General features: G+C 40.3%; 1 protein-coding gene and 1 long non-coding RNA gene across 9 annotated transcripts in view; one reads left to right on the plus strand and one right to left on the minus strand.

Moving 5' to 3' along the window:
* CDC14B (cell division cycle 14B) overlaps positions 1–9767 on the minus strand; it is a 103157-nt gene that overhangs the window by 91446 nt on the left and 1944 nt on the right. The gene's annotated exons all lie outside the window — the stretch shown is intronic.
* LOC117796986 overlaps positions 9397–9767 on the plus strand; it is a 21534-nt gene continuing 21163 nt past the window's right edge. The window contains exon 1 of the long non-coding RNA XR_004621792.1: positions 9397–9672. This is a non-coding gene — a long non-coding RNA (uncharacterized LOC117796986). The remainder of the gene's footprint in view (positions 9673–9767) is intronic.

Here is a 9767-nt window from a genome sequence, read left to right on the forward strand (position 1 = left end):
GCGCCTGGGTGGCACAGCGGTTAAGCGTCTGCCTTCGGCTCAGGGCGTGATCCCGGCGTTATGGGATCGAGCCCCACATCAGGCTCCTCTGCTATGAGCCTGCTTCTTCCTCTCCCACTCCCCCTGCTTGTGTTCCCTCTCTAGCTGGCTGTCTCTATCTCTGTCAAATAAATTTTTAAAAATGTAAAAAAAAAAAAAGATTTATCACCCCGTTCTATGGGCTCCTATCACTTCCCAGAAATCTGGGTCAAGTGTGAAATCTCTGTTGTAGACCTAGCAGCAGCCACTGCAAGGATGAGACCATAAAATGCACTCAAACATATCCTGAGTGAATCTGTGCTTCAAGCCCTTTCAGTCACAATAGTTTAAAATTAGAGTGTATTAATAGTGAAGTTAAAATCCCAACCTCGATTGTGTTTGCTAGCTAAATCTTATTGTCAAAAGGAACTAAATGCATGTTAAGATGATTCAGTTTCATGTGTAAGGTGCTTCCAACAAGCTACCTAATGATGGTATTATAATAAAAAAAAATTCCAAGAGCAGACGGGGAACAGCTCCTAAAAATGTAAGACCATAACGTTAATTCTGTTATACATTCATGTCAAAGCAATTCTTCCTCAGCACCTACAAAAGAATGTGAAAATCAGAGTGCTTTTCAGTTCTCAGTTCAAGTCACACAAACCAAATCTACCTCTTAAAATATCTGGCAATCTTCATCTTTGGTGCCTTCAATTCAAGAAGCAATACTCAGCTTAAAAGGTGCTCTGTAATTACTTCCTACCAATAAGTAATTCATTTTTTAAAATAAACAAGGTTTCTCATTTTAAATTATATCATCTGGGATGCTCCCGAGATTCAAATTAGAGATACAGAATTGGAATGGAGACCTTTTACTTCGGTTGTGTTTTAGAAGAAATAGGGTTTTCAGTGTATTATTAACCATACGCATTTATATATATTTATAATATTCGTATATATAGTGCATTCATATATGGATACGATTAGTTATATACCACAATTAAGCTTTTTCCCCTTGTCTCTTTTAAGGTTTAAAACACACACCTACGCCCACACCCCCCACCCTCTCACGAGAAAGACACCTTAAGACAGATCGTTTTCACCACACGTTGGAAAAAATAATTCACTTTGTGTAGGAATTATGGAGTGATATTTCCAACACAAAATTCTCTCAAACTGACATTGTGTAAATGAAGAGAGCAAAACTACATGCTGACTGATTCCTTCATTACCTGTCTTCACTGAGATGATGACTTAGTAGTCTATGCCTTCTCATTCTTTCAGGGATGTTGCTATAAATCTTCACATCTCCTCCCTTCCTCAATAACACCTGGCTCAATCCCTTGTTCAAGGTAGGTGCTCAATAAATATTTGTTAAATGGATACACTAATTCCACAGCACAATTCATACAACTACAAATGAGTATAAATGAGCAAAATGCAGAGAATGATTCAGCTGAGATGGTCCTAAAATGGAGGGCTTTGCAGAATTGAGAATCTGTAATGATATTACAGCATTATGGATTGGGTATAAAAAGCTCAATGTCATAAACTGCAGTGCCAAGAAAGTAATTTTACTTTCAAATTAGAACTTGAAGGAACAACAAATACCATCGACATTGGGAACAAGATGTTTTTCTTTTGTGAAAAGTACACTGGCAACCAAATTTTAATAGGATAAAAGTGAACTACCTGAGAAATGAAGTCAATATGTGATATTACACAATTAGAATGAATTTACCCAGCCTAGCTTCCTCAGCTTTTCAGACTCCAAGGCAATGGGACCAAATCTTCGAACTGGCTAGTGAATAAAGCCCCCTAAGAGAACTGCTCCTCTAGAAGGTAAATAATACTAAGAATTAAAGGAGCTGAATAAAAGACCAAGAGAATAAAGGCAGAATTTCTTTAATTAGAATTATTATACATATAGAGCTATTTGGATTTGTTCTTTTGATAACTGGCCTTATCTGAGGTACTTGAAAATGAAATGGAATCAGAATACTTGTAATTTTTTTAATAGAATATGAAAGAGCTTACCCATTCCCAAAGTTTAAATTGGCATTTCATGAGATTTCCCTCTTGCCAAAAACAATAAATAAGATATAAGCCTGTCCATTAAGCAAAGAAATGCCTAGAAAGAACTAAGTGACCTCACAAAAGAAAAAACAAATCAAGAACAGCTGTTTAGTTATAACAACTCATTCTAAGCATCCTTTCAGCAAGTCTACAAAAGACTCAATTTTAATAGAAAAAGTTTAGTATTACCAAAAATATCCACTATCGAAAACATAGCATTAATAATTAACCCAGTAAAATATCACAGAAACTACTGTATTACCTATACACAGAAACCAACAAAACTTTGCATATAAAGACAAATTTCAACTTAAGTCATAAACATACAAAGGATACTCTACAGTTATAGAAAACTGAATCTGCTACCCAAGACTAAATTTAAGACAAGCAAACAGGAAGGGACGGAACCAAGAATGACAACTAACAGATTAAATCTACAGTTTTAAAATCATCAGAAAGCACCGCAAAGTAGAGTCAATGATCTGAATACCTTTGTTGGAGCAGTATCCATGAAAAGCTATAGAAAAAAGAGAAAGAGAGAGAAGGGCGTAAAACTTTCATATAAACTAGAGAATCCAGATGAGACGCACACATTCCAGTTAAATACCCTTGTATTTAGGAAATTAAAATCAATTTTATTTTAGAAAATGTTTTCTAAGGTAATCCCTGTCTAATATGGTAGTCAGCACTTCTAGAAATTAAGCGACTAACCTCAGAAGCTAAAATCCAAATAATGTAAAGAAACGGTCTGTGAAGATTGGTTAGCTCCTACGGAACCAGTTTCTGCGTCTCTATCAATCTGACCACTTTTTTGCCCAAAACCCCTGTACCTACTTACCTCACTCATAAAGGTGCCTGTCCTAAATGAGGAACGGCTTTGAAATGTTTGAAACCAGCCTATCCATGCTTTTCATTCAAATTGCAGATAATTATGTAAAAGTAATTTTAATGTGAAGGACCTTAAAGGACTAAGAATAAAAATATTCTGTAACTAGTACGGAAAGGAAAAAAAATACTGGCTACTAAAATTATTTTGTTCTCAACGTAATTAAAGGGAAAGATTTAAACATGTAATTTCTTATTTATGTCTAAATCCCACCCTTTCCAAATACACTGGGTCTCCATGCCATAAATTAAGCATGGAAAGGCCCACTGAAAGGCAATTTTGTTTTAGTCAAAATAACAACAAAAAAATGTCCTATGCCTATAATATGCACCACCAGTATCAAATCTTTTGGATCTGTGAAATACTCTTTTAAAACGATGTTCTAGGGCACAGTCATGCTTTAAACTAACCACTCTGTGAAGAGTTTATATTCTATCAGTAAAGAATTTAATACATTTGTTTTATTTTCCATAACCTTCTACCTGAGGCTCTCCCATGAGGCCTTTCCATCTTTACAAAGACCCCCCTCCAATAAGCTTAGCTGCAATTTAGTATAAGGCAATATACAAACTCTTCAGTGTAATAAAAATACGTAATAGCCTCAAAAAGAAAGAAACGGGTCCGGTTTATTCTTCCTCTTACAAGGAATCTTTAAAGAGAAACGGTAACATTTTTCCCAAGGCAGAAAAGATTGTCAACGCAGTGCGAAATCTCTTCAGCGCTTTGACAAATACTGAACCAGCCTCATCTGGAGCGCTTCTGCCCTGAAGATCACTCTTGGACAGAAGGGAACACACCTGCATTTTCACTATGCTGATTCACTGAACCTTTTGTGCATGTACACGTATGGGGGAAATGTTTGCTTCTGAGCTGGAAACCTCTCCAACCGTGGTGACTGCCTCAGTCCGCCCTTGGCATCCCTGGGCCATCGCCGGCACACCCTTAATACTAGACACCGTTTATGGAGCCCTGGCTGTCAAGGAGGCACCAAGCCAGGCACTTCACATGCCTCTGCTTCAGTTCTTCCAACAACGCTGTGGACTTTTTACTGTCAAACACATGAGAGAAAGGAGGCTCCAAAAGGTTATTAATAATCCAGCTGTGTTCAGTCCCCTTGAAAGCAGACACTAGCTGTCCCTGGCGCCCTCATGCCTAACACTAACCACTAGAATTCACTCTTCAAATACCCTATGAACAAAGTTTTTCATCCCCAAAGATTTCAACCACGATATGGCTCTCTCTAAGCCAGTTATTCCTCAGACCCTCCAAGTTTTAGCTAGTTTATCCCCAGACCTCCCAGGTTTCATTTTCTCAATTAACACAGAAAACAAATTCCATGAGAACAGGGATTATCTCCAGCAGTGACCTATTTTTACCACTTGAGGAAAAAAAAAAAAAGCCTGGCAGAGTAGGTATTCATTACAATTTGGTTAAATGAATGAAATATCTAGAAAATCTGGGTTGTGATGACAGCCAATTTGGAAACCAGCATGAGTGCAGGAGGACCTGAATTGTGTATGTAGTTTGCTCATATTTCCAAATTCACTACGTAATTATCTAAATTCAACTGTACAGATACAACTTATGGGGCATGTACTAGACCACCACCTACTAGTCTATGTAAACACAGGACTAAATAAGTAGTACATGGACAGCAAGTCATTTATATACAACTCTGCTGAAATAGCTTTATCTGTTGGAAAAAATAAAGGCCAGGTAGTATGGCTTTCCCAAAAAAGAAAGTGCATCAATTTGGCCAAAATTACTTATCTCTTGTCTTAGCTTTTGAGAGAAAAGTGGATGGTTGTGGTATTTCAAGATGATCTCTTAAAATTCTTTCAAATAACAGAACACCGGTCCTGTCAATTCAGAGATCCCCAGAGACTACCTCAGAAACTTCCAAGAAATGTCACTGGTACACACCCAATGCCATCCTTCCATTCTAAAAATCACAATGTGGTTTCATTCCAGCTCTCCCCCACAGGAACTGGGGAAATTCAAACCCATGCAAAGGCACAGAAAAATTATAGTTTGCACTGACTGGCAACTCCTAGCATTAGTACCACCTCTGTCATCCAGTTATTCCACTTTCCCTTCATCTCTGTGCCCAACCACTCTGTCTACTCAAACAGTAACAACACAACTATGTTAAGTTTTTGTGTGCAGTGCCCCAGTGCCTAAGGAGTTAGACCTAAAACAGGTAACTAATATGACACCACTGGAAGTAAAGATGTTGAAGAATTAAGCACATAAATCAAGAAAATAAATTAGAAATAAGTCATAAGCAAGAAGGAAAACAAACACTACATAGTTTGATGACCTTCAATTATTAAAAATCAATAATCTACTATATAAAAGTCTTTAAGAAAAATGAATTTATTTCCTCCTTGAATCAGTGCCCCAGGTAACTGTATTCCTTTTTTATAAAGAAAAATACACTTCTATCACAGCAAACAATGAATATGCACGACTACTTTACATAGTAAGCATTCAATAAATACTTCTTGAATTAATGAATAAATTTTCCCTAATAATGTCTAGTGTGAATTTTTTAAATCCTAAAAAGAAAAGAAGGGAAGTAGAGGCAGTGCTGTATCTGTTTAATTTGATGAGTATCTAATATACCATTAATTGGTGCTTTTAAATGACAATCCTGATCTCAACTAGAGTTTCTCCAATAAAATTATTTACTGCTATAATATGGACAGTCTTAAAGAGATAGACTAACATGGCAGACACTGAAAAAAAAATTTAAGACAAACCACCAAAAATCTTTTTTAGCCAATAGTTATTACCAATTACTTTTACTAGTTAGAAGTTTAAAAAAATAAAAAAGTAAGATAAATTTAAGTTCTGTACCAACTATTAAATCCTATAAGTTATCAAGCATAGGGATAATGCAGTAATTCCATATCTTTAAAATTTTTTCCCATATTAATAAAGGAGAAAGGAGAATGTACACTGTCATTTATGGCCCTATTTAAGGGATAGGAATATAGAGATAAGAAGATTCAGACTTCTGACTGCAAGGAGGTTCATAGGAAAATCAAAAACCTGTGTCCAACATTTTCCTTTGGTACTTCTTCCATCTTGAGAGAGATCTAATTCCAAAGCCAACCAAAAACCCTCTTCTCTTCCCTTCTTCCCCAGCTTCCCCGGCTGATAACAATTCATTCTGATTCTATCTTTACTTAGTATCTCTTTCACCTTAACGTACACGGTTTACAGTTTTTATGATCTTTTTTTAACATAATACACTGGAACTGCACCTGGAATACAGCTTATGTAAAAATCTACGTCACTGCGCATGGCAAGGACTGAGTGAATGGCCAATAAGAGGTGGATGGGGTCCACATGGGAATAAAACATCGGTCACCTCCTAGTAAATGGAAAGTGCAGGCAGGTGGCTGGCTAGACACTAAAAAAATAGTGACCACATAACAAAGGACTACAGGGAACAAAAATAGGCATTAACATCCTATATTAAATATACACACCAGGGCACCTGGGTGGCTCAGTCAGTTAAAAGATGAACTCTTGACTGCGGTTCAGGTCGTGATCTCAGGGTCCTGGGATGGAGCCCCAGTGGGCTCTATGCTCACTGGGGAGTAGGCTTGAGATTCTTTCTCCCTCTCCCTGCCCCCCCACCACAGGCACTGGAACTCTCTCTCCCTTATTCTCTCTCTAAAATAAATAAATAAATCTTAAAAAAAAATGAATACACCACCATGAAATATCCTGCAATCTATGGGAATGGAATTTGACTTAACAGATAAAATAGTTAGCAATAAAAACAACAAGGGACTAAAGTAAAAAAAATAATAATTAATGTATTTAAGGGCAGAGTGGGCAGAAGTGATAATGTGCGTTAATTTTTACAAGCCAACCCCACTGGTAAAGAATCTTCACAATCCTGTAACAAGCATTGGTAAGGATGTGGAATAAATTGCTGGTGGGAAATGCTGGTGGTACAGCAGCTTCGGAAAAGTCTGGCAGGTTAAACTTGGTGTTACTGTGCAACCCTGCAACTCCACTCCTAGGTGTATATATGCAAAGCAACTGAAAACATCTCCATGCAAAAACTTGTACATCAATGTTCATAGCAGCATTATTCATAATCACCAAAAAAGTCCACCAATGAATGGATAAACCCATTTATGTTTTGGCCCGGCCTCTTCGCTTCTACTTTACTCTGCAGATACAATCATACATGTAGACAGATATAAACACTGATGCTACTGCTGCCATTTGCAGGGACTGAAAACCCCCCACATAACCATTTATTTATTGCTGTTATATAAATCACAATTCAGCCATACAATGCAATTCCATACAGCCATTAAAAGACGACTCTTCTTGCTGATATGGCACAATTTATAGAAACTTAAGTATGCACAGAAAAAGGAAAGAAAATATTACTGGGGAGGCTATATTTATATATCTCCCTTGGTAATGAGCAACTTGAAAAATATTAAGGAAACAAACTGAGGGAAAAACAAGTTGGGGAGGATGGGACCAGGTTGCCACTTGTTGAGGATGAGGTTTCAAGCATCCCCTCCAAACCCAATAAAAAAAAATCTGCACCCTGCATCCAAAGTTATTTTCTTACCCCATCACCCCAAAGTTATTTTAATTTGCCTTATTTTTCACCCTGAAAACAGACTGATTCAGAATCATTTTTCTAAGAAGCCAAGACTGTCACTAAGGGATACTGGAAAAATTCCAGGCAAAGTTGACTCCCTTACATCCCCCTTACACTGAGGCTGGACCCTTCCATATCTGGACTTGTAATCTAAATACGAGCACTTCGATTTTATATAATGCACCAACTCTTTCCTCAATATTCGGCTTAACAATATTTTCTGAAGTTAAATCATTGTTGTGTTCAGGAAAGCGTGCCATGAAGGAGGAAGATCTAGCCCAATGACTCGACTTTACAAAACTTCCTTTTTGACGGACACAACCTAAATGTTCATCAATAGGTAGCTGTCTAAACAAATTATAAAACATAAATGTATTTAGGGAACTCCTGCGCGGCTCAGTCGGTAAAGCATACGGTTCTTGATCTCGGGGTTGTGAGTTCCAGCTCCACGTTAAGTGCAGAGATTAGTTAAAAAATAAATAAATAAAATGAAATCTTAAAAAAACATATATTTAAATCCACATGTACTGTATAGTTTTATTTTCTAAAAACCGTATCTACTTTGGCCTACGCAGTAATTAAAATCAAATGAAGCAGTTTCGCATGTACTAACCGTTCTGCTAAGAGATAACACTGCGAAGAAAAAACGTGCAAAACGACATGTATGCTACCATGCTTGAGTATGATAGAGAACACAGAGGTGTATACACACACAGTCTCTTTCTGGAAGGATCATAGGAAACTCGGAACTTAGTTGCCTCTGGGGAAGGACACCGGGTGGCTGTGACCAACTTTTCACTATAAACTCCTGTGCACCTTTGGAAGGAAGAGTCCGTTACTTGCCCTAAAATTAAAAGCTATGAAGCAAAGTTCCTCTGAAGAGGTGTAAATAACAAAGGCCTAAGGAATGTGCGGTGTCGTGCCCACCCCGAGCCCTCCTTGGCGAGGCTATCTCCCCGGGGGTGCACAGCCCGGTGGAGACCTGGTCTCAGCCTCAGAAAGCGGGCTTCCATCTGCACCAGCGCCACGGTGGACCCGGGCAGATGGCAGCCGGAGCCGGGCACTTAAGGCCACCCCTTCCTCCCTCCACCGTTCCCAGGGCCACCTACCCCGCGCCGGGAAACCTTCCCCTCCGCTCGCAGCTTTGTTAAAATGGGCCTTACGTTTCCAACTGTCCATCCACCTAGGAAATAATTTCTACTAAATTTGTGTTTGCCTGAACACTTTCTAAATTCATCTTCTGACCACTCCGGCTCACCTGGTTTATCCAAGGCTGAGGGCGGGAAACTGTTCATAAAAATCCCACACGCCAAGGCTTACACATCCCGCGCCACAAAAAACAAGACTGCAAATTCCCTCCAAATTGTAGACAGCTATGCTGTTTACAAAGCGTTTCCACATACAGCATCACACTTACTGCCTTCACACGTCTTAGTGTCAATCCTGGCAAACCCCGCAGCTGCCAAATTGGATTCATCAGTCTTCGAGAACTATAAAACCACCACTAACAATAAAACAGCTATCGAAGGGCTGCTTCTCTCCCTGCTCTGGCTGGCTGCGATTTCTGCAAAGTGACAACTCGGGCGTTCGGCGCCCAGGGCGCCTCACAGCCATCAGGGTGACACACGCCTTGTGGAAGCAGGGAGAGCAGCCAGCCCGGGGCGGCGCGGCTGTGCCCGCGTGCGCGCCGGGGAGGGGGCGAGGGCGGCGCGGACCGCGCGAGTACGTGGGAACGCCGCACCAGGCGGGACTCCATTTCCTCCCAGCAGCCGAGGTTGGGCGGACGCCCCGCAAACAGGGCAGCTGCGCCCGTGCCGAAGCGTTCCGCGCGCTCGGGGAAGCCTCAGGGGTGACCCGGAGGTTCAGACTCCTGTGAGGGCCAACCGAGCTTGCAGCCCCGGGAGGCGCTATCCACCCGAACTCAGAAAAAGCCCGAGGCGCCGAGCTGACGCCAGCAATTTAGAAAGGTGACCCTCGGCCCATCTTGCCGGGGTAGGAGTGCGAAACGGATAAAGTTACAGCTCGCCACACACGCAGATGGAAAGTCGGGGTAGGGGGACGCGCCCAAGGAGCCGGGCCGCCGAGGGGGGTGTGGCCGCTGGGGCTTTTAGGGGAGTGGGGGTGGAGGCGTGTCAGTCGGGCCCC

Source organism: Ailuropoda melanoleuca, chromosome 17 (assembly GCF_002007445.2).
Source record: "Ailuropoda melanoleuca isolate Jingjing chromosome 17, ASM200744v2, whole genome shotgun sequence".
In the NCBI taxonomy this organism is placed as follows: Eukaryota; Metazoa; Chordata; class Mammalia; order Carnivora; family Ursidae; genus Ailuropoda; species Ailuropoda melanoleuca.